Genomic DNA, 25,872 nt, shown 5'->3' on the forward strand with positions numbered 1-25,872 from the left:
GAAGGTGGATAAGAGGGTAAAACCATGTTAAGATAATTTTCAAAGTATCAATAAATAACTATACTACTTTCCAATCTCCTTACTCGTTCTATTTTTCTTTTAAAGTAATATTGTCTGTCACAGATTATAAGTTAAATGACCTAAGATTGCATGTCCTTCTCTTCTACATCTAAATGCACTACCTGATTTTCCAGCACATAATATACATGGGATCCTAATATTTTAAATGTTGATTGGTTTTCAATTTTTAGAATCAACCTACAAACATGCACAGAAGATTTAATGATACTGATTAGGAAACAGAATGTTCTAGCCAGGTAAAAATAAAGGTTGAGAGTAGGCCAGGATAGGGTATGGAGGATGTAGGGGAAAAGGCAGAAGAACTTTAGAGACAGCATATCCTCCTTTACCCAGCCAAGGACACTGTTTAAAGTTGGTTACCGTCAAGAAATACAAGTGGTAAATAATAAAAGATCTCCTTAGTATTTTTGTTTTTTGAATGAAAATTTCATAGAGCAAAGTTAAAAGAATTTTACAGCGAACAACCAAACACCAACAACTGTATTCCACCGTTACCACTTTACTAACAATAGATTTAGAAAATTTCAGTATGACTTGCAGGACTGGGGGAGGACAGGAAGACAGCAGTAAAAATGTGCTGAATTCCTCACCTTGCACAGTGACCGTTCGTAGACAGCCTTCAAAGCTAATAGGTCAAGAAATAGCAGAGGTATAGCATATTATGTAGAATTACAGAGATAACCACCATTTCTTTGAAATGCATCAAAAAATAAGAGGGACTGACGGATGGATAGCAGGATGAATAGAAGGATAAAGCAAATGTAACAAAATGTTAATTGTAGACTCTACGTGGTGGGTCTATGGCTGTTAACTATATATATCTTTCCATTTTTCTGACTAAAATTTCGTAAGAAAATATTGACACAGATGTGGTTGAGAGTGAGCTGCCTTCCAGCCCCGAGCCTGGCCGGTGGAATGCGGTAGGGATGAGGGGCACCCCGTCCAGGCCTGGCCCCACCAGCCCCCGCAGGAACCTCATGCCCTCTCCCCTCTCCTGACCGCCACCAGAGCCAGCACAACCAGGGAGCCAGACCCTGAAGACGATGTTCCCCAGCCTGAGCCTCTAAGCACCCTACAACTCCCTGGACGGCCCCCACCTCCCCCTAGACTGGGGGCTGAGCGAGAAATCATCTTTTACTGTCTTAAGGGGCTATTTTGGGATTCGTCTTTAACCACAGTTAGCATTAACTATAACCAGTACCGAGTGGAACCTGAGGGAGTGTGGGTAGAAGCTTTTACTTTTGTTTCCTATCACTGGTAGCCACTGTTTAAACACATACATGCAAATTTAAAGCAAAGACTAAGCAGATATCAGCTAGTTGTGAGACTGGGAAAAGCCTTCTAAGCTTCTAACCCTAAGTAGAAACTAACACCTCCTTTAGCATACTGGGTACCTTTGTGTGAACATAAAATGGCAAAATGGTACCCCTTCCTCTGGAGTGATACAACCCCACCTGGGCCCACTCGTTTCTTTATTCCCAGCTGCCTTTGAACAGTGTGCAACCTGCGCGACTACACCCAGCAGCCCTCTCTGACTTGCAGGCACCAACAACCTGGTTGGAAACTGAAAGACTGTTAACTGAGATCTTTTAGGATGTTAAGAGGTGTGGTCATCAACACGTTCTGATTCCAGCTGCCCTCATCCGTGCAAACTTTCATGCCTTCTGCTTGATTCATTTCTCCTGTCCATCCTGTAACACCACAGTAAAAGTGACTCATCTCAGAGGATCGCAGACCCCACAAAAGAGACTCTTGCTGTCACAGCAGCCAATTCCAAGGCTAGAAAAGCAGCAGCAGCTGAGAACCGCCTTCTGCCTCAGGCCTGCCCGCAGAGGGGGCTGGGGTGGGGTAGGGGTTGGAGATGGGGCTTTTACCTCACTTACCCTCTCATAGCCCCTCCCTGTGCGAGTAACCGAGGTCAGGGATCCGAGGGAGTCAGCCAGGAGGTGCGCCACTTGGATCTCCATTCCACAAAGACCTCGGCGTTCAGCTGCAAGGGCTGGGGTTAGCTGACACTCCAGCTGTCAGCGCCGCTGGGACTCAGCCTGGCTTCTGGGCCTAAGGCACATTCCTCCCAGGCAGCCTCCAGCAAGAGGACCAAGGACTGGCCATCACTGCCTGAACGGGGGCTCCTCTGCTGGGCAGTCTGCTGGGGGCTCCGGGCAGCTGGCCAGGACTTGGTCGGACCTGCGCGGTTCTCTGCCCACACCTGCTGCTCCCTCCTTTTCCATTCCTAGGTGGTGCGTCTGCATCATGGTCCACAGGCTTTCCAGGCCCGGTCCTGCTTCCCACCCCTTCCGTCTCCCCTCCGAAAACCATCCTTCATTCCTGATTCTGTTTAAGGGTCTGCGCCTCAGAGGACAAAACTGACACGACAGAAGATGGGTGTGAAAATCATACTTGGGCGTTTGTCGCTCTGCCTCGTCTGCCTGTTTCTACCGCCCGCCCTTGGGCCCTGCTCTAATGACCCACCACAGCACTTGCTCTGATGCTAGTCCAATGCACCGCACCTGCCAGTGGGAGGCACCGCCACTTCCCGTGTGGGCGAGGTGGCAAAAGGGATTGAGGATTCGTTAATCTTTAACTAAACTCTCATTTCCGGGATCTCATTGGCGCATTCTATAGCATTTCATCACAGCACGGAGATCACCTAAAGTTATACACACACTTTCAGCCAACAATATTCTAGCATTACAATCTTTCCTAAGACTTTCTAATTGGGTATCTTTACTCGCAGCAAATCAGCCTGAGTTCCCATTCTGAAATTATTTGCACTCTGAAAAATGCAATAAAATAACTCACTGGCATAAAGTGTCCTTTTCATCTCCTATCCATCAGAGTTCCCTGGTGGCGCAGTGGTTAAGAGTCCACCTGCCAGTGCAGGGGACATGGATCCGAGCCCTGGTCCGGGAAGATCCCACATGCTGCAGAGCAACTAAGCCCGTGCACCACAACTACTGAGCCTGCGCTCTAGAGCCCACAAGCCACAACTACTGAGCCTGTGTGCTGCAACTACTGAAGCCCGAGAGCCTAGAGCCCGTGCTCCGCAACGAGAAGCAACCGCAATGAGAAGTCCGCGCACCGCAACGAAGAGTAGCCCCCGCTCGCCGCAACTAGAGAAAGCCAGCGTGCAGCAACGGAGACCCAACGCAGCCAAAAATAAAGTAAATAAATAAATACATTTATTAAAAAAATAAAAAGGTCACTTAGAAATCGGAACACAAGCACCCGAATAACTCTTAAAAACTCTAACAAAGGGCACAGTCTCTTCACAGTTTTGACACTAAAGAAATAATACACAAAGCAAGTGTGTACTACTGAGAGGTGTTTTTAAAATGTTACATATCCAGGGCTTCCCTGGTGGCGCAGTGGTTGAGAGTCCGCCTGCCGATGCAGGGGACATGGGTTCGTGCCCCGGTCCGGGAAGATCCCACATGCCACGAGGCGGCTGGGCCCGTGAGCCATGGCCGATGAGCCTGCGCGTCCGGAGCCTGTGCTCCGCAACGGGAGAGGCCACAACAGTGAGAGGCCCGCATATGGCCAAAAAAAAAAAAAAAATGTTACATATCCTTCACCTAATAGCTTACCACAGGGTTGTTTATGACACAGGCAAATTTGCACTAATTTGCAAATGTTGGCTATTTTTTGCCCAAAGAAGTTTGGATAAGTGCTGTGTAGTTTAGAAAGTCACCCCTACGTAATCAATGCAGTAACCCCATCTCTAGAGTTTTTCTTCGCGGTCTGTCTCCCTGTGTGGCAAAGTTTTCCATCCCGGTTGTCATACCAGTCCAATGTCCCACAGCTGCCAGGGAGGCACGCGCCTCCGCCCAGCCTCAAGGATGTGGCCTGGCCCTGCTTGGCCTCCCTGCCAAGGTAAGTGAAGAGCAGTGACCCGAGGCTGAGATCCAGGTCTTAATTAACGGCCCTGCCTCCAATTCGACGGATAAGTCACCTGGACCATTCGCTGCACCTCTCAGAGCTTCCATTTCCTCATTCAAATTCAAATTTAAAAATCACCCGCTGGAAAAAGTATTCCGAGTTCTGACTGTCCCACAAACACAGACCCGTCACCTGCCAGCCCAGGACTCCAGTCCCTGGTGGACCATCTCTCCCCAACCGGCCAAGATGCACTTTTGGGGGCTAAAGGAAACCCCGTTTGCGTGTGTGACAGTACAGAAATGTTCTGTTTTGTTTGTAAACGCGACCCCGCGGTCAGCAGCATCTAACTCTGCTTAGGAGGTCAGAATGACCAACAGGAGATGAAAACCAGAGGCCAGTTGCCTTCCACCCAGCTCGCCCAATCTCTGAGCAAATAAAAATTTGATAAGCCGGAGAAGCGCCGGAATCCCAGAATAAGCACTGGCTATTTTGAGTAAGAAACAGTCACAATCCAGCCCCGGGTCTGAGGATGAGTTAACAGACCTGCTGATGGGCCGCCACCTTCCACAGGACTCTGGAAAGTGTGTGACACGCACACGGACAGTGCCCACAAAGTCCGCACGAACTGCCCACGCGGCCACGGGGGCGACCCCGGCCCCTCGGCCGCCCCCGCCCCGCCCCCGCCCGCGGGCCCGGGCGCCAGGTGAGCCGGCGGCGTTTCCCCGTCGCGGCGCGGGCACAGGTGAGTTCACCACCCCCGGCGCGCATTCCAGAGGCGGGACTCACGCCCGAGAACTTCGCCGTCCGCGCCCCTCGGCGCCCGCGGGCAGCGCGGCTCCGGCCCAGGGCGGTGGGGGAAGGGCGCCCGGCCGGGAGGGGGTGCGGCGACCCCCCGCCCGCCGCACCGACCTGCTTCGGGATCCTCGGGTCGCCCCGAGTGGTTGCCCATGCTCTGCGGCCTCGGGCAGCGGCCGACCGGCCGCCTCGGACGGCGTGTCCACCGCGCGGCAGCTCGCGCCGGCTCCGGCTGGCGAGGCGGCTACGTCCGGCGGGTCCGCTCCAGTCAAAGAAAGGGCCGGCGCCTCGAGTCCCCGCGACCGCCGGCCGCTCTGCGCCCGCTCATCTGCATACCGCCCGCCCACCTTATCTACATACCGCCCCCCACGCAGGCCGTCCACCTCGACTCGGGCTGCCCACCCCACGCGGCCCGCCCACCTCATCTACATACCGCCCGCCCACCTCATCTGCATATCTCTCTGGATCTTCCAAAGCTTCCCTCCCAGGCGGGGGAGGGACGCGCCCGCTGCCCGACTTCCGGCCTCTAGGGGCGGACGCTGAGAACTGCGGCTGGACCCTGCAGGCTGGAAAAACCCCACTGCGGGGACGCTGAGGCCAGGTGTCACGAGGAAGGAAGGCACAGTCCCGCGCGTGAGAAATCAGACCTTCGGGAAATCTGGGTTGCCATAAGACAGGCGCTTCGTAAGTATTTTTTGGGACTTAGTTCTTGGATGAATGAGTAGACGAATAAGCAAGTTTTGAGGCGGAGGCAGTGTAGACGACGCTTTAACAACATTCTCCACGATGAATACTGCCACTAATAATAAATATGCATGCCAGTCACAAGGACAAACTGCCCTCAGAAATGACTGCCTTATCGGGGACTTCCCTCGTGGCGCAGTGGTCAAGAAGCTGCCTGCCAATGCAGGGGACACGGGTTCGAGCCCTGGACCGGGAAGATCCCACATGCTGCGGAGCAACTAACCCTGTGCGCCACAACTACTGAGGCTGTGCTCTAGAACCAGCGATCCACAACTACTGAAGCCTATGCACCTAGAGCCTGTGCTCCGCAACAAGAGAAGCCATTGCAATGAGAAGCCGGTGCACCGCAACGAAGAGTAGCCCCCGCTGGCCGCAACTAGAGAAAGCCTGAGTGCAGCAACGAAGACCCAACGCAGCCAAAAATAAATAAATAAATAAAAGAAATGACTGCCTTATGTGAAAATGCTTAGAACTCACTAACTCTTGCAGTGAAAAGTATGTAATGGGGAAAAAAAATTATGAGGACAGCGGGTTCCACGTGCTGCATCACTTCAACACTGGCCAATTCTCAGCTCTCATTCAACATCTTAGGTCACCGCTGGTCACTCTCAACAACAGTGTATTCCCTTGGTTTCAGGGACACCACACTCTCCTAGTTTTCTGCCACTTCCCCGGTCCTCCTCTCTGTCCCCTTCATTGGTTTCTCCTCATCTCCTCTAGACTCCCAGGGCCCTAATGCCCAGTCACCTCCATCCAACTTACTCTTTGCCTTTAACTTGGCCATCACAGCCAAGCTGTGGCTTTTAGATCCCGCCTGTGTATCTTCAGCCTGATCCTGCCCTCTGAACTCCAGACTCATCTATCCAACTACCTTCTTGACGCCTCCACTTTGATGTCCTAATAGGCATCTTCAGTTTAATGGGAACAAAACCAAATTCTAGATTTTCTTCCATCGATGTCTCACGTAGTCTCCTCCATCTCCATAAACGGAAGAAAGCAGGATCAATATGGTAAATGCCACCTCCTCAGCACTTCTCACCGCTTCCACTGCTACCACACCTGGTGCAGCCCACAATCACCTCCCACCAGGATCACTGCAGCCGCCTCCTAACCTTCTTCTCCCTTCTTCTGCTCCTGACCTTCACGTAACAGAGTGATGCTTCTAAAACCCAGGTCAGATCATATCACACCCCCACTGACACGCTCTGATGGCTTTCTGTCTCACTCGGCAGAAAAGCCAAGCCCTAACAATGGCCTTCAAGGCCCTGAATTCCCTTCCCCTCCCTCTACCAGTGGACTCGCCCCCCCCACACACACACACGTCTTGCTACAGTAGCCTCCTCACTCTTCCCAGGTAAGCCACGTTGCTCCCACCCAAGGGACTTTGCACTTGCTGTTCCCTCTGCCCGGGACGCTTTTCCCCACATTCCTACATTACACAGACCATATGGTTCACTCACTCTCACTTCCGAGAGGCTCTCACTTCTCATTCATTCGATTAAGAGGGGCTTCTCTTGTCACATCATGTGAAATAGTCAATCAGACCCTCCACACATACACTTCCCTGGTTTGTGGACCTCTGTGACACTTTCCACCGTTTAGTCGACGTTAACTGGTTTACTGTCTCTCCAGTAGAGTGCAACCATCATGAGAGCAGGGAATGAATGCATGAGTGAGTTTATAAGCTGTACTGTAAACACATCAGCTCTTACACGTTACTGCCTTTCAGTAGGAGTGCTGTGAGTTATTCTGCATCAAAACCAGTTTGTCAAAGACAAGAGCCATAGTTCTACTTCTATAAACTACAAAACCTGGCACAACCCAGAGCACATAGAAGCGGATGTATGAAGGAAAATAAATTGCATAGGATGACTTCAGAGCAGAAATGCATATGAGATCAAGCTCAACCCCCCTTTTTAAAAGGTGAAGAATGGACTTCCCTGGTGGCACAGGGGTTAAGAATCCACCTGCCGGTGCAGGGGACACGAGTTCGAGCCCTGCTCCGGGAAGATCCCACATGCTGCAGAACAACTAAGCCCGTGCACCACAACTACTGAGCCTGTGCTCTAGAGCCCGCGAGCCACAACTACTGAAGCCACGTGCCTAGAGGCCATGCTCCACAACAAGAGAAACCACTGCAATGAGAAGCCCGCGCACCGCAACGAAGAGCAGCCCCCACTTGCCGCAACTAGAGAAAGCCTGCTCACAGCAATGAAGACCCAACGCACCCAAACATAAATAAACTAAAAAATAAATGGTGAAGAATAAGCCCAGAAAAGATGTCTGACTTCCCAAAATATGTATGGATCAATTGACAAAGGCTGAGTTTGTGAACACTGCCACAGTGACACCACTTCCACTTACAGAACAGTTACATACTTATCTGGAGCATTTTGCAACTGATGAGTCATCTTCTTAATCCCATAAACTGTTATGCAATTAACATGTATCTCGTCACGAAAACTTGACAAGATACCAACCCGAGATACATCCTGTACAACTATGACTCTCTTTCACAGTCGAAAATATTTAAGTTGAGTCCTGTGTGTATTTCACCTTCTTAACATTGTTCTAATCTTGCCTCTCTCTCATCTTTGCTGGCACTTGCTTAACTCAGGCTGTTAATTCGCACAAGGAGAAACTAGCACTAGCTTCCAACTCACTCGATGCTTTGATGCGGCTGCCCAAACCCCTCCGCCATTCCACCCATCAAGGAGGCAAATGCGACCTTATCACACCTCTGCTTAAAAGCTCCCTGCCGCTCCCTTCTACCTTTAGCATAAAGTCCCCAGTTCTTGGTGTATCATCTTGTACCCCCTTACCCCTTACTCTACCCTCATCTTTCAAAAATACACCCTCCCTTTATCTCCCAGTGACATGAAGCCAGTTGTGGTGCCCTGAAACATGCCCTACTGTCTCAGGTCCCTACGCTTTCATATCTGCTATATGCCCTCTGACTTGATACCCCACTGTAGCCTGGCTACCTGGCAAATGCCTACGCTTTCCTCTAAATTCCTGGGCAAGCATCACTCCCCCTGGGAGCCTGCCCATCCCAGCCAGAATCAAATACATACTCACTCCCTTATGGTATTTCTGTCCCTTGTAAATGCTTGTATTTTCCCACAGAATCACATTATTTAAACTATGCTTCTTTGTAAGACTGTGAACTCTCTGAGCAGCAGTGATGCTGTCTTAGTCATGTTTGCATCCATATCTCATAAAACTGAAGTAAATAATATATTTACCTACTCTATAATACAATGCTAACTTAAACAAACAAAATAGTTCTGGGATGGTCACTTGAACTTCTGAAGGATTCTTTGCTCTCCGGAGACATCCTATGTTATTGAAATGAAAAGACTAAATATTATAAAGACATCAAGTCTGCCCAAATAATTAATCTATAATTTTAACAAAATTCAAATTAATCATGAACTTGATGTATTTACTCCAAGATTCACCTGGAGGAATAAAGGCATCAGAAAGTCTAAGAAACTCTGGAAGAGGAAGAAAAAGAGAAGAGATTTGCCTTATTAGAGATGAACACATGCCATAAAATTACATCAGAAGACCAGTGTGGTTACAACAGAATGGAAATTCCCCAAAAAACAGATTTAAAAGAATTGAACAGGACTTCCCTGGTGGCTCAGTGGTTAAGAATCTGCCTGGCAACACAGGGGGCACGGGTTCGAGCCCTGGTCGGGGAGGATCCCACATGCCGCGGAGCAACTAAGCCCGTGCACCACAACTACTGAGCCTGCACTCTTCTAGAGCCCGCGAGCCACAACTACTGAGCCTGCGTGCCACAACTACTGAAGCCCTCGCACCCACAGCCCGTGCTCCACAACAAGAGAAGGCACCGCAATGAGAAGCCTGCGCACCGCAACGACGAGTAGCCCCCGCTCGCCGCAACTACAGAAAGCCAGTGCGCAGCAACAAAGACAAAACGCAGCCAAATAAATAAAATAAATATATAAATAAATTTATAAAAAAATTAAAGAATTGAACATAAAGTAGCACTTCAAATTAAGTGACAGCCATATATCCCTCTTTATGCCAACAATAAGTTCAATTCAGTATAAGTGTAAAATATGAACATATAAAAGTCTTGAAGTAAACACGGATGAATGTTTTATAATATTGAAGGGGAAAAAGTCTTTTTTTATTGTCCGACTTTTCACTGTGAACATTTTCAGATTCACAGAAAAGTGTGCCCAGAACACCACAATGAACCCCTTCTATATCCATCACCTACATTTACCAATTGTAAACATTTTACCGCATATAAACATTCTACCACATTTGGCCTTTATCTCGACCCCTCTCCATTTTCCTTCTCATTGACTCATTTGAAAGTATGTTGCCAACCACATGACATCACAACACTTCACCCCCAAATACTTCCAGCAGGATCTCCTAAACTCTCCTACAACCACCATGATCACACCTACGAAAAATAATATTCTCAAAATATTACACGGTACACAGTTCATATTAAAATTTCCCCAATTGCCTCCAAAAAATTTTTTTTCCAAAAACATCATGAGCCAATCAATGTTAAATACTGTTTAAGGAAGACACATCCTGAAATAAACTTCATCAATGATAGTTTTATTTATTTATTTGGCCACGCAGCTTGTGGGATCTTATTTCCCCTAACAGGGATCGAACCCAGGCCCTCTGCAGTGAGAGCAGCGAGTCCTAACCACTGGACCACCAGTGACAGTGATAATCCATCAGTGACAGTTTTAGATGCTGATGGCGGTAACCTGATAAAACCATTTGAAAAGGAGATAGAGAAATTTAACACACTCCTAGTAATTATTCCTGAGGGCATGACCTCACAATTTTAAGTATCAGCCATCACTGAAAACAAATCTTTTAAAGAGAACTTTGAAAGCAGGACAGCGAGAAGTCAAGTTGTGGCGATAATACGAACTGGGCAAACAAACGCTGACCGTCCAGTGTTGGAATAGGATAAAATTTCCAGTGGAATCAGTTTGTCCGGAGCCACAGGTGGAGGTACAGCTGACATGCTCCAGAACCAGAACCGGTGCTAAATAACCTCAAAAATGGCTCTAGGGACGTCAAAGGCACCTATGATGCTTGTTTTAAAAGAGCAACAGGGCTTCCCTGGTGGCGCAGTGGGTGAGAGTCCGCGTGCCGATGCAGGGGACACGGGTTCGTGCCCCGGTCCGGGAAGATCCCACATGCTGCGGAGCGGCTGGGCCCGTGAGCCATGGCCGCGGAGCCTGCGCGTCCGGAGCCTGTGCTCCGCGGCGGGAGAGTCCACAACAGCGAGGGGCCCGCGTACCGCAAAAAAAAAAAAAAAAGATACGCTGCGTTTGTCTTTCTGCTCAGACCTCCCCGCGCCCTGCCCTGTACTGCTCTTTGCTGCCTCTTCCTTCTCTGCTGCTTCCAGTGAACTGTGCGCTGGACCTGCCGGCAGCACCCTCAGGAAGCAAGCCAGTCCCAAGCGTGGCTGAGGCCTCTCTCTCCCCTTTATCTCATCTTCTTCAAAGCCAGTATCTTTCTAGCCTTTATTCCTGGCATTGAGGCACCCCCAGGCTTCAGTCCTGCTAATTGATTTGGAGTAATGACGGGGCTCTTTTTAGTTCAGAAATAATTGAGTCTTGAAGGCTCATCCGTTTATCTCCTTTTACTTATTAAAAAAAGCCCCAGGGCTTCTCTGGTGGCACAGTGGTTGAGAGTCCGCCTGCCGATGCATGCAGGGGACACGGGTTCATGCCCCGGTCTGGGAAGATCCCACATGCCACAGAGCGGCTAGGCCCGTGAGCCATGGCCGCTGAGCCTGCGCGTCTGGAGCCTGTGCTCTGCAACGGGAGAGGCCACAACAGTGAGAGGCCCGCGTACCGCAAAAAAAAAAAAAGCTTCTAAAGATTTTAAAAAATTAAAAAATTTTTTTAAAACCCAGCTTTATCGAAGTGTAATTTACATATCACTAAATTCACCCATTTAAGATGTGCAAGCGAAAGGGTTTTAGTCAGTTTACCAAGTTACAACCATCCACCACGACGGAGCTTTAGAACATTTCTGTCACACCGAAAAGATGCCTTCTGTTGATTCCAGTCAACTCCTGTTTCACGCCAGCTCCAAGCAACCACAAATCTGCTTTCTGTCCCTACAGATGCGCCCTCGACGTTTCCTGCCACCTTTTGTCGTTGGAGTGTTTTTCAGACCAATATATGTGCTGTTTGCCTGAGGAAATTTTCTTCCGATTCAGTTACTAGACTTCTTCTGTTACCCTCTCTTTGACTCTTTCTCCCAGCGTTTTAAGTTTCTCTTGGTTTTCTTTGTGCGAATCTCGTTGGCCTTTGACTTATTAGGAAAGTTGAGGTTTCCCCCCTCCTTTAGAAGATGGAAAACTTGGAGAGTGTCATGTACAACACAGGTGCTGAATATTATTGATTGAATAAAGCAGCCTAAGCCCCATGCTCCTGGGACTTCCAGAAATCATTGAGGGGAACACCACCCCCTTTGTGCTCCTAGACTTGGAAGCTTAGGGAAAAACTCACGTTACACCCCTAGGCTTGTCTTTCGCATATAATGTGAACTTCAGAATCTGAAGGCCAGTGATGAGTTTTTATTATTCATACGAAGCTCCAAGGGAAGGTGATGGGTAGATAATAAGGCTCTTGTAGGCTCCGGGGGTGGTCTGGGCGAGGTCACCTAATGAGTCAGTGGCCGAGACAAGGACAGACAATGGGCATTTTTATTGTACCGGGGTCTATAGTGGTAATGACCATTATCTCAATCTGCCTTCCTTTACCCTCTAGCGATGTTATTTATATTTAAGTTAAGCCCTGTTGGAGATTTAAAAAATGTGTTTTCTCTAATTCAGGAAGGGTTCTTCAAGATTTTCTCCCATAGTTTACAGTTACTTATTACAAGAAACTATTTGCTTTTCTGAATCCTGAAAGAGTCGCTTCTCTTTGAAGATTCCGCGGCCAGCTTCTCCTGAAGTCAGAGAGGTAGAGAAAGAAAGAACAAGTGCTTCGCAGGCAACAGGCCTGAATTGAACTCTGGCTCCTTCCTTTTTATCTCTATGTCATTGGGCAAGATAGCGAATCTCTCTGAACCTGAGTCCCTTATGGAGAAAAAGGAGAGCTACCAGGTCAGATCATATCTGACTCAGCTGGACTTCAACACTGAGGAAGCGTGCCATGTTGTATTAACAGAACAGAAGGTAGGTGACTCAGAGCAGGTTTACCCTGGGGACACAGTGATGTCGTGGGAGAACCAGTTCTCTCTGTCTTTCTCATCTACCCTCCTGGCCACCTCCCTTCGCCGTCTTGGTGGGGATGGCCGCTGTAGTGCTGGTGACTGCAAGCAGGGAGGACAAAGCCCCATGGAAGAAGAGAGCATGCTTCCAGTGTGTCCCCTTAAGGGCAAGAAAGCGTTCCCGGACTCTCCCACCAGACCTCCCTCAGTCACTAGCAAGGAAAATGGAATCACCACGATTGGCTTCGACCGTGTAATTAAGATTCATTCCGGAGCTAAGAACAGTGTGACCTTCTATCAGCATCGTGTTCCGTGGAGTTCATTAGCAAAGAAGAAGGAAATGGCTGATGGACAGGTGATCCCCGGTGACTGTTATTCCTGTTTTGTGGTGTTACTTTAAGCCCGAGGCAGTTATTTGGATCACGATTTTTGTTAAAGGAATAGCCTTTGTTTTTTAAAGAGGTTTCAGGTTTATAAAAAAAATGAGTGGCAAGTATAGAAAGTTCCCATATACCCCCTCCGCACCCCCCTCTGTTTCCCCCTTTATTAACAGCCTGTACTGTGGGGTATATTTGTTACAATCGATAAGCCAATATAGATCCGTGTTTTTTTTCTTTTTTTTATTGACGTATAGCTGATTTACAATGTTGTAGATCCGTTATTGTTAACGAGACTCCACAGCTTATATTGGAGTTCACTCTTTGGGTTGGTTATACATTCTGTGGGTTTGGACAAATGTATAATGACATGTATCCATCACTGGAGTGTCACACAGAATAGATTCACTGCCTTAAAAGTACCCTGTGATCCACCTAGTCTTCCCCCCACCTTTCTTCCTCCAAACCTCGGCAACCACTGATTGTTTTACTGTCTCTGTGGTTTTGCCTTCTCCAGAGTGTCGTATGGTTGGAATCGTACAGGATGCAGCCTTTGCGGACTTGCTTCATCCCGGACCGGGACACGAACCCGTGTCCCCTGCATCGGCAGGCGGACTCTCAACCACTGCGCCACCAGGGAAGCCCAAACGCAGTGTATCTTTAAAAGGGGAAAAGCTCATCCTGTTGTGGGATCGAGAAAGTCTTCACAGAGGAGGTGATGCTTACCAGTTGGTCCTCCCTCCTGTGGTGAACAGCACTGCTGTCAAGGTCCAGAGTGGCAGGAGGGGCCAGCAGGAGAGGTGCCGGGCCTGGACGTGTGTCCTGGAGGAGCATTGCCGGGTCTGTGCTCACCAGGGCGAACAAAGGCTTGATTGTTGGAAAGTCTTGAGTGTATTTGGAGAACAAGCCCCCCTGTGGCCCAGGACTGGAGCTCAAGGCACGAACAGGGTTGGGCCGAGGCTGCTGTGGGATCGCGCTGGATCCAGGCAGGAGCTTTGCCCCTGGTCTCCCGCGGGAGAGCCGCAGGTGTCTGAGGAGAGGGCTGAGCCACCCAAAGCTGTGGTTCAGGATGAGGGCCCTGCTGATGCAAAGCCTGTGTTCATCCACCCTCTTCCTAGCATTTTACACATAACCAGCTCACCAAGGTAACCAAGGTGCCCATTTGAACAGGACACATTGACCAATGTCCTGGGCAGGACGAGCACAGTTGGCTGGCAGGCCCCACCTGGAACAGCCGTGCACTTCAGCCCCCTCCACATGGGTTGTCTGCATACTGAGAGTAGGTCTATTTGTTCCAACCCTATTTACGCTAGTTGTACCAGTGATTTTATTTACGTAACTTAATTATTATGTAAACCAATGAAATAGTGCAGAGAGAGAGAGAGAGATTGTTTCCTCAAAAGCCACTCTGGGGTTTCCCTGGTGGCGCAGTGGTTGAGATTCCGCCTGCCGATGCAGGGGACACGGGTTCATGCCCGGGTCCGGGAAGATCCCACATGCCGCGGAGCGGCTGGGCCCGTGAGTCATGGCCGCTGAGCCTGCGCGTCTGGAGCCTGTGCTCCGCAACGGGAGAGGCCACAACAGTGAGAGGCCCGCGTACCGCAAAAAAAAAAAAAAAAAAGCCACTCTGAATGGTTTGAAAAGACTGGATGAAAGTGAGCTGTTAAAATAGGGGATGGGGGACAGATAAATTAGGACCTGGGGATTAGCAGATACAAACTACTATATATAAAAGAGGTAAATAAGGTCCTACTGTATAGCACAGGGAACTATATCCAATACCTTGTAATAAACCATAATGGAAAAGAATCTGAAAACACACATTACATATAAATATATATATATAAAACTGAATCATTTTGCTGTACACCTGAAACTAACACAACATTGTAAATCAACTATACTTCAATTTAAAAAATGCCCAAAGTAGCTCTAAATGATGAGGGGACCAGTAGCAAACACGTGAAGGGAGTCTGCAGGCAGTCCTCTTCGGAAGCACCTATGCTCTCGCTCCTGTTTAAAGCTGGAAATCATGGAAGGTGTGTCACAGGTGTGGGAAGATGCCAAAGGGTTCCCACCGACATGTGCGCTCCAAGAAAATACCTTGGCTCTGTAGCTGGACATCAGTGAATGAACGCACTTGAACATTTTAGGTGAAAATAAAATGTTTAAAGTATATCTTTCATTTTTTAGGATTCCCCAATTTAACCAACTTTGTCAATGAACTGACCCAAACTGGTCCCAGTCTCTCAGGACAAGAGGGTGGGGCAAACATTACCAGCAGCCCGACTTCAACCAGGAAGCCTCTGTGCCTTAGGTGAGAGACGCTGTGCCAGGTGGGGTCAGGGGAACCCAGAGGAAATGAAAAGAAGTGGGTAGACGTGGTGACAAAGAAAATCACACGCTGAAGGAAAGGAGGCTGATGGATAACAGGAGAGTTGATCTGGGTGTCGGGAGAGCGCTGCAGTCGGCAGGAGTCAGATGCTAGAGGAAGCAGGGAAACAAGTGCAGTGAGAGGGGTGGGCATCACTCCCACAGATCCCACACGAACGCAGTGTAAGACCCAGGAGAGCCAGGGCTTCCCTTGTCTCGCTCGTGGCTGCGTCCCCGGCACCTGGGAAGATGCCTGGAACTCAGCGGACACATTTGTTGAAGGAACGAAGGGACGGACACAACACGTGCAGAACATCCACGAGACGCCGTGGGCAGCTGGAGGCGTGTTTCTGGAAGGCAGGTGCAAGTTGGGGCAGAGATGCAGGTTTGGAGTCATCAGGTACCTGGTGGTCCGAGGGGCTGGAGCAGTGTCTCCCACATGGAAGGAGACAAGAGGAGGAGGTCTCTGAGCTTCACAGCAACCCCTTGAGGGCTGGGAAGGACGTTAGTGAGGATCTGCTCCCATCGCCCTCCAACATCTCCAGCAAGGAGTTCAGCGCAGAATGAAACCTCCCCACCGATAACCGGCAGCTCTTGGTTTCCTGGGGCAGCATGCTTCCCTGTACTTCTGTGACTGCTAGAACATTCTTCCACATATTCAGTCAAAACCTGGCCCTAATTTTACTGCTTGGAACCAAAAAGGAGAACTCTAACTTTGACTGAAAAAGGAATTGTTGACAAAGTGCAAGGAAGAAAAAAAGCACATCATCTTAGGAAAGCAGAGCTGGAAGAGCCTGGTCAGGACGCCCCAGAGTCCAAAGCAGGTGGATTTTACTGAATTGTCACCATTCCTAACTCGGAGATCCTGTTATGGAGGATGGTTTCAGAGGAAAAGCAGGTTTTATAGAGATATCTACATTTTAGGCTCTGTTCTTGGTTCCTGACAAAGGCCATTGCCTTTTGTGGTCCCCACTTCCTGAGATGGGTGGGGTTAACTTCGTCTTACAGGTAACGAAACACGTGATGCTTCTCCAAACGGGAGAGTCTCATCCCACAGTGAGTAACGATGGGAGAAAGGGGTGATCCCTAAGCAGTCAGGGTGACAGTGACGCGGGCAAAGTCGAGGACTTGCGTAAAACTGAAGGACAGGACGCAGAGCCTTGCCTGACTATGAAGTTGGCAGAAACCTGTAAGAAAATGGTCTGGAAAGCTAATCCTCGAAAGGAGCTGAGGTTTGCTGAAAACAATTAAGGGCAAAAGCTCTGCCCCTTCTCCTGTCTTCCCGCACACACGTGCCCCCCAAAATGTTTTTGCCCTGTGGAGGGCAGACCAAACCTTAGTGAGAGGAAACTCAAGCCCAAGAAAACCACCTAAGGAGCATAAATTTCCTGGCCCAGGGAAATGACGACCCCAGAAGTGGAGATAACTTTGAACAAGGTCATGAACGGCTCTCATAAACACAGAGAGATGAGGGGCAGGCTGGAGAGGAGTGAAGCACACCGCACACGTGGGAGGGTGCAGACTGGGTTCCGGGGCTCACCGCGCGGAACGTGTGACCGTTCCCGCCACCGTCCGTGCACAGAGAGGGAAGAGGACGCACACCTGCTTCTGCACACACTGGGAATCTCTAGAAGGATAGCGGAGGGCCAGACAGTGCTGAACGAGGCAGACGGGGTGGCAGCAAAGCTTCTCCCTGTACCCTTTACATTGTGAGCCATATGATTCTATGACCGATTCAAAAAATGAATATGATTTAAAAATTTTACCTGACCAAAGACTAGAGTTTGATAGAACAGATTTTTAAAGGAATGGTTTGCAAGGGTCCAAAAGGAGCCCCAGGGGTGGCCGGGAGCCAGGATGGGTTAACTCGGAAAACGCACTGAGAACGAGGCAAACGGCAGAAGGACCCTTCCTACCTGCTTTCATTTGAAAGCCCACAGGCGCGGCTACTCCAAGAGCGGGACTGGCAGCGTTGCTGGAGGATCCTTTTGCTTCAGGCCACACAGCTGGGGCATGGCGGGAAGGGAAGAACAAAGCCGCATCTGTGCCCGCCTCTGCCACTTTTCTTCCAGCCTTCCTGCTGCTCCACTGCTGTCTTCAAGCCTTCCTTTCGGACTCTCCGCCATCAACCCCACACACAGTTCCTGACTTGAATACTCTGCACTTAGATTATCAAATATATGTTGATTTCATTTATTATCAATCTCTTGCGTTCGGGTTCCGAAACGAATTCCCGCAGCATAAAGCCACCTCGGCTGGGCTGTCTTTTGGAATTGATCAAATGAGGATAAATATCCCCTCCAAGAGCATTTAAGAAAACCTGAGCAAGGTTCAGTTGAGGAAGGGGGACGGCACGTATCCGCAGGACACACTTCTACTCTATCTGTACTGTAATTTGCTTAGGAAAAACACTTTCCTCAGTATTCACCTAATTTTTGATGCGGAAATCAATATGCTAAGAAATAAAATTCGACGGCAAGCTTAATCATCCAGACAAACTTTCAGGAAGAGAGAACAGAGCACTGAGAATCTACTGTGCGTCGGCAGCCAGGAAAGGCAGCACGAGGGAGCAGGTCTGGTCATGTTTTCCAGAGGGCGATGTGAACGTTTCAGAAGGTCATGGCCAAGTTCAGGGCCTGGAACTTGAATGTTCCATGAATTCAGTGGAAAGACCTCCGGCTTACCTTCCATCCAACGTGACGGTTACCCAGAACCAGAAAAGCAGAACTTTCTTCTGGAACATAAAACTCATTCCACAGTGGGACTCACCGTTTCCTTCCCTTTTCTCCGCTTCCATAAAGAAGCCTGGGGCACGGGCGCCAGGCCACGTGGTTCTGACCAGCTCACGCTCACTCAAGGAGCAACACCCACGATCATCCTCCTAGAAGAACGAATCATTCCATCCCTCCATCCAGAAGCTGACCCTATTAAAGGCCATTAGTCACCATGCTCTCCCGGGAAGGGCAGTTGCAGTGGGAGACGTCCTCGACCTCCACCCACTGTACTGCAGTCACACTGCCCCTGCCACGCTTACTCACAGGCACCCTCGACATTTCAGCTAGCAGACCCCAGCTGTCAACACAAACACGTATCATCAGTAGTATCACAGCTCCCTCCCTGAAGTTTACTGCTGTAATGTCACTCTGGCACGTAACCCAATATGCTCACCTGGTTTAAATTCACCGAAATCTAACAGTAATGCTGTGTTTCTGACTAAATACTGCAGAGAGAGAGAGTCAATGTATGAATTGTTTAAAAGAATAATAAAGGAGAGAACTGCTACCTAGGGGTGCTAGTGAGGTGTTCAGACATATAAGTTTTGCTTTATAAGATGCCTTTGCCGACTTTAGAAAATCGATACCTTGTTCCCTTCAGATACCTAAAGGAGACTTGATTTCTGTACATTTCAGTCCCTGGACGGTTGTGTGTTTCATCAGTAGCTGGCTCCTTCTCATCTTATCATGAATCAGGTTTCCCTCTCCCCTCTGGCTTCTAGAAACTCCTCAACAAACTAGCAATCATGCACTTTCCTTCTAGCTTTTGCTTTTTCTATTTCCGCCCCCCCACATTTTTATCTTTTTATTTTCTTGCATTTATCTCTATAAGACTTCTTAAATTCTTTCATACAACAAAGGGTATAAATCAAAACATTAAAAATTCCACTCTCCCTTTTCTTAACGAGTGGTTCACAAAACGCTCTCCCAACCATCCACATTTTTAAAAAGTAAAAATAAAACTAAAAAAATAATAATAATTTTAAAAAAAGTAAATTTAGCTGGTGAATACATTGACGGTCAGCTGGTCCACTTTCCACCTTCCGTTCATGATAAACGTTGGAATAGAGGGGAATTCCTCAGAAAAAAAAAAATCTTACAAAAATTAGGATAGAAGGGAAATTCCTCAGCTTGATAAAAGGCATGTACAAAAAACCAAAAGCTAACATTATACTTAATGGTAGAAGATTGAATGCCTTCCCCCTAGGGTTATGAACAAGGCAAGTATGTCCACTCTCAGCACTTTTATTCAACACAGCGTTGGAATTTCTAGACAGTGTAACAAGGCAAGAAAGGGAAATAAACGGTATACAGGTCAGAAATGAAGAATTAAAACTGCTCCTACTTGTAGATGACATGACTGTCTACATAGAAAATCCCAAGGAATCTAAAGGAAAAAAAATCTCCGACAACTAGTAAGTGAGTTCAGCAAGTTCACAAGATACAAGATAAACATAAAAAATAAACTCTATTTCAATATTCTAGCAATGAACACCAAAATTTGAAATACAGTAACATAATACTTACAATTGCTAAAAAAAAGCAATAGGTATAAATCTAGCAAAATAGGTACAGGATTTGTATGCTAAAAGCTATAAAATGCTGATGAAGGAAATCAGAGGAGATCTAAATAAATGTTTGTGTATTGGAAGACTCAACACAGTAAAGATGTCTATTCCCAGAAGACTTTCTGTGTGTACACAGATAAGATAATTCTAAATTTATATAGAAAGTCAAAGGAATGAGACTAGATAAAACAGCTTTGGAAAAGAAGAATAAGGTTGGGTTTTCCCTGGTGGTGCAGTGGTTAAGAATCCACCTGCCAATGCAGGGGACACGGGTTCGAGCCCTGGTCTGGGAAGATCCCATATGCTGCGGAGCAACTAAGCCCGTGCACCACAACTACTGAGCCTGCACTCTAGAGCCCACAAGCCATAACTACTGAGCCCGCGTGCTACAACTACTGAAGCCCGTGGGCCTAGAGCCCGTGCTCCGCAACAAAAGAAACCACCGCAATGAGAAGCCCGCACACTGCAACGAAGAATTACCCCGTTTGCCGCAACTAGAGAAAGCCCGCGCACAGCAACGAAGACCCAACGCAGCCAAAAATAAATAATAAATTAAATAAATAAAAAATGTTTTTAAGTTGCAAAAGAAAAATAAGATGTGCTTCAACATCATTAGCCATCAGGGAAATGCAAATTAAAACTAGAGTGAAATATCACCACACACCTATTAGCATGGCTGTGGAGAAACTGGATCACTCACACATGGCTGGCGTGACTATAAAATGGCGCAGTCACTCTGGAAACACATTGTGGCAATTTCTTAAAAAACTAAACATGCAACTAATACAATCCAACAATTGCACTCCTGGGCATTTGTCCCAGAGAAATGCTTCCACAAAATGTCCACGTAAAAACCTGTACCGCTTTATTCGTGATAATGTTTGTGACAGCTTTATTCATGAGAGCAAAACACTAGGCACAACCCAGACTTGTGGGTAAATAAACTGTGGCACATCCACCCCAAGAAATACTATGAAGAAATTAAAAAGGAATAAACTTTTGATATATACAACAACCTGGACCACAACCTAACAGATCACCCAAAATCCCTGATCCTTCATAGGCTACTTAATTACACTGATCAGAACCTTGCCAATAAACAGTGGGCCCATATTTGCCTCCTTGCCCCAGGCCCTACAAATGTCAGGGGTGTGCCTGCTTCTTGCAGCCCTCTCCCCTTTCTTAGGATACCCAGCATTCGGGAAGTGAAAAAAAGAACTGTTTATAATGATCTGAGTCCAGAATCTAACACTATTTTACATAGAAACACAAGGAGAGGGTTTTTTTGTTTGTTTTTTGGGGTTTTTTGCGGTACGCGGGCCTCTCACTGTTGTGGCCTCTCCCGTTGCGGAGCACAGGCCCCGGACGCGCAGGCTCAGCGGCCATGGCTCACGGGCCCAGCCGCTCCGCGGCATGTGGGATCTTCCCGGACCGGGGCACGAACCCGCGTCCCCTGCATCGGCAGGCGGACTCTCAGCCACTGTGCCACCAGGGAAGCCCACAAGGAGAGTTTTTACACTTTATTAGACACTGAATTTTCTAGAAATGCAGCTAACATGTAAATCAAGGGAAACCAGCACTTTGCATTATTCAAAGTTTACCCTGAGTCTCAGCGTGAGAGAAAGTCACCGCGTGGACACCACCCCTGGGACGTGACACAACAGATTTCCCTCTGTGAAGACGGATGATTCTAGAAAATCACTAGATCTATATGGAAAGTCTCAGCAGTTCATAAAAGGGGAATCATCTGAGGAATCCAGATAAATATGTACCTATGAAACAAAGTTATTGGAAGAAACAGGAAATGTTTTTAAAAATCTCTAATCTGCATCCTCATTGAAATTCAAGGAGCTTTTATAGCTATGAAGATAGAGCAGGAAGTCATAAAGAAGAAGCAGTTTGCAATCAGAGAAATTATACTAAAGACACAATAGTTGAATTCAAGGAAAGAAACAAAGCAAAGCATATTAGATGATAAGCTTTTAAAAATCAGAGGATGCATGAAAGCAATCAAAAGGATTAAGGAAATCCGTGATGTGGAAGACATACCCAGGAGACCAAGTATACACATATTTGGATTTCCTGAAGGAGACTCCAGGGTAAAAAAGAAAATCAGTAATTAAAGTAATAACAGAATGCCTTGAGGGCATTTAATAAATCTACCACCCAATCCTAGTAACTCTGAGCAAAAAGAGGAAAGGAAGAACTGAACCTGCAAAACAATATCTCAGGCCAACTTTCTGTATCTGATTTAATGGGGAAACATCAAAAGCAATCACAGTGGGCTTCCCTGGTGGTGCAGTAGTTAAGAATCCTCCTGCCAATGCAGGGGACACGGGTTCGAGCCGTGGTCCGGGAAGATGCCGCAGAGCAGCTAAGCCCGTGCGCCGCAACTACCGAGCCTGCGCTCTAGAGCCTGCGAGCCACAACTACTGAGCCCACGTGCCACAACTACTGAAGCCCGCGTGCCTAGAGCCCGTGTTCCACAGCAAGAGAAGCCACCGCAATGAGAAGCCCATGCACCGCAATGGAGAGTAGCCCCCGCTCACTGCAACTACAGAAAGCCCACGCGCAGCAACAAAGACCCAACACAGCCAAAAACAAAATAAATAAATTTATAAAATTTTTTAAAAAGCAATCACAGTAAAATGAGAACAAGGACATCACTAGCATTGAACACAACTCGGGTCTCACGATACAGCAGGAATCAGAGAGAAAAGACACAGCTATGGGATGGAGGAGACAAAAGGCATTGTTATCGCAGCTGATAGAATCCTCCACTTGGAAAACACATAAGAATCAACTGAAAACCATCAGTACCAGTAAGGGAAGGAGTCAGTTATGAATTAAATAGTTTAAAAATATCTAATTAAAAAAATACAAATGCTCACTTCAGCGGCACATTCTAAACTTGGAAGGATACAGAGAAGATTAGCGTGGAGGATGACATGCAAGTTCATGAAGTTTTCCATGTTAAAAAAGAAGAAAAAGAAAGAAAATACAATGACTAAGGAATCCCATCCACCAAAGCAGGATAAGTATAAACCTAGGCATAAACTCAACAAACAGAAGGAGCTGGAGGAAGAGCCGCCGGCAGGAGGAGGGGGAGGGGGAGGGGAGGGGGGAGGGGGAGGACGGGGGCAATAAGCAGACATCAGGGAAAAGCGAAAATGAAAACTCAGAGAACTGGAGAGGCAGCACATTTCTGGACGGAAAGACTTGGCAGAAACGTCAGTGTTCCTGGGGGCAGGAGCAGGGAGAGCGCCCCCCTCTGAACCACGGGTTCCCGGGGAGGACCCCGGAAAGCCGCCGAGCCCTGATGACCCCTGGGAAATACGGGGCCATGAAACCACCAGGTACTACCTAAGAACCCAGGACTTGATAATACCAGCACCAAGTTCGAAACCTCCTCATACCGGGGTCACCCCAGACACCACCTGAAGTTAAAGCTCGTTCCTGGTCTTTCTGGTCTGTCCGATGGCGGAGGGATATAGAAAATGTAGTATTTACATATGATGGACTATTATTCAGCCTTGAAAAGTCTCTCTCCTAGGGTCTGGCCATGGCCTCTCATCTGGTCTCCCCTGTCCATTCGTCCAGTCTGCACAGGCAGCCAAAGTGCTCCTTCCAAAATGAGGTCGGGTCATTCACCCCTCTTTCTCTCAGTCCCCGGCCCCCCCGCCCTCTGTCCTCCTCCCCCACACGGCTCTGTTTACGGAGCTCCATGTCCTGCTCCTCGATGTCTCTCTGTTGCCTAGGACAGCGCCGAGCACACAGTAGGCGCTCGAAAATATTTGTTGACCTAATGAATGCCAGGAGGACTGCTGGTCAGAGCGGGGACTCCCAGCACAGGGGTCAGTGTTTGGACGAGACTGCCATCTAGTGGCAGGACCGCCTTGCAGCTTTGGGGGGCGCTCAGCATCTCGTGGGGGCTGAGATGCGCGGTTATGGGGTACCAGGGAGGACAGCTGCCTACCACGAGGGGCCACCCCATTCTCTAAGCTCCACGCCCATCGGGTAAAACTAGGTCTGCACCACGGGCACCGGAGGGAGAAAAGGAAGAAGCAGGTGTGTCCGGCTGTACCACAGAGATGTTATAATACTGATTCAGAATCAGTTAGGAGGAGCCCGTGTTCAGTGTGGAAATAGGGCGGGCGTGGGCGACACAAAGCCACGCTCGTTTGACCTCTCTGAAGCCCCCTGATCTGGATGAAACACCGCCTTCTCCTGGAGGCTGCTGGGAGGACGAATGAGGCCAGCACCTCGGGGGCACCAGCTGGGGCTGGACCCCGAGCGCCCGTCCACACCCCTGCGGCTGCTGCAGTTACTGCAGACGGCGGCAGGGCCCCGGGGATGCTGGGGCCTGGACACCAGAACCCGGAGACAGTCCAGCTCCTTCACGCAGTTCCCCCAGCACCTGGGTTAGACTGTGCGTTAGCAACAGATGCAAGCGTGAGCAATCATACAATCATTATTATCTAAGGAGTGAGCATTTTCTCCTGTTCTACGTTTGAGGGCTCCTCCTTGAGGATAGATCAATTCCCAGGAAAGGGTGCAATACAGGCTGATCACAGGTTTAACCACTGTGAGTTTCAAACCACAACACTGTATCATAATTTCACAATGAGATCCCTTCCAAATTTAATATATTTGAAAGAAAACACAGATTATACCATACCATGCATTACCAAAAAAAGTGTCCTAAAGCCAAAAGTTCAAAAACTAAGTAAGACTTGAGGGCCATAAAAAGATTTCTGTCCCCTAAGTTCTATAAATAATTTATAATTACATCTTTCCTTTAAGAGGAAATCAACTACATACTGCTAGCATTTTCCTTATTTTCTTTAGTTTTATATTATTCTTCACAGCTGAATCTATAGAGAATGGTTGTGAGTCCAGTGAGGTGCCGTTTCTAACACACTAAATCACCTCCCTCTTTGACTCAACAGGCCTGAGATTTAAAAACCCACACTTACTACTAGTGCCAACACTCTCGTTCCCCTGGTTTTCGTGCTCATAAAATAAAGACAAAGTGTGATCCGATATTCACACGACCAACTAACACGACTGCATAATTGCAGGGGTGCTGGCACCTGCAACAGAGACACACCGGCTGATGGGCAGCATGGCCATGCCGGCCACTGCTTCTAACAGTGGGCTCATCAGCTGATGCACGGGTCCAAATTCACCAGGAACGAGGCAGTTTGGGGATACATGACAATGTACAAAAGTGTCAGCTGTCCAAAAGCTGATATGAAAATGTTAAGGACAACCTGCACTTCAAAACACAAGGTCCAGAGACAAATGCAATTTTCTAATTCAACTCGATGAGGTCAAAGGATATAATTTCATTACAATTAAGTAGATGGCAAACTGGATTTGAATGATAACTACAGGAATAGAAGTGCATCTTACATTTCAATAGCCCGTTACAGTTTACAAAGCATTCACAGACCTTTGCTGTGACATCATTGTGCCGTAGATCTGTAGGTATTTCCTCAAGGGAACAAGTAAGGAAACTAAAGCCCATGGGGTGTGGGAACCAGTAAAACCAAGGTCTTTCTCTAGAATCCTGAACAAAGGGAGTACGTGCTGGGATCAAGCAGTTAAATAATTTACCAATGAGTAGTTAAGACACACTAAAAAGCAAGTGGAAGAGGAAGGATTTGGCTAAGGCAAAAAAAAAAAAATTAGGTTATGATTTGTATTTACTCTGTTTTTATTTTTTTAAAGCAATGTCTGCATGTGTTTTTAAACAGAAAGATCTAACATGAAAAGTCTCCTTCCTCCACCACTTCTTTTTTGTGTGTGTCTTTTTTTTTCTTTAATTTATTTTTGGCTGCGTTGGGTCTTCGTTGCTGCGCGCGGGCTTTCTCTGGTTGTGGCATGCGGGGACTACTCTTCGACGCGGTGCGCGGGATTCTCATTGCGGTGACTTCTCTTGTTGCGGAGCACAGGCTCTAGGAGCGCGGGCTTCAGTAGTTGTGGCTCGCAGGCTCTAGAGCGCAGGCTCAGTAGTTGTGGCGGGTGGGCTTAGCT

The 25,872-nt window shown here is 48.0% G+C and overlaps 1 protein-coding gene and 1 pseudogene across 1 annotated transcript in view; one reads left to right on the plus strand and one right to left on the minus strand.

Annotated features, from left to right (window-relative positions):
- The window catches only part of SPECC1 (sperm antigen with calponin homology and coiled-coil domains 1), a 243,523-nt gene that overhangs the window by 128,308 nt on the left and 89,343 nt on the right, over window positions 1–25,872 (minus strand).
- On the plus strand, window positions 22,719–22,811 carry LOC132415608 (U6 spliceosomal RNA; annotated as a pseudogene).

This window comes from Delphinus delphis, chromosome 19 (genome assembly GCF_949987515.2).
Source record: "Delphinus delphis chromosome 19, mDelDel1.2, whole genome shotgun sequence".
Taxonomy (NCBI): domain Eukaryota; kingdom Metazoa; phylum Chordata; class Mammalia; order Artiodactyla; family Delphinidae; genus Delphinus; species Delphinus delphis.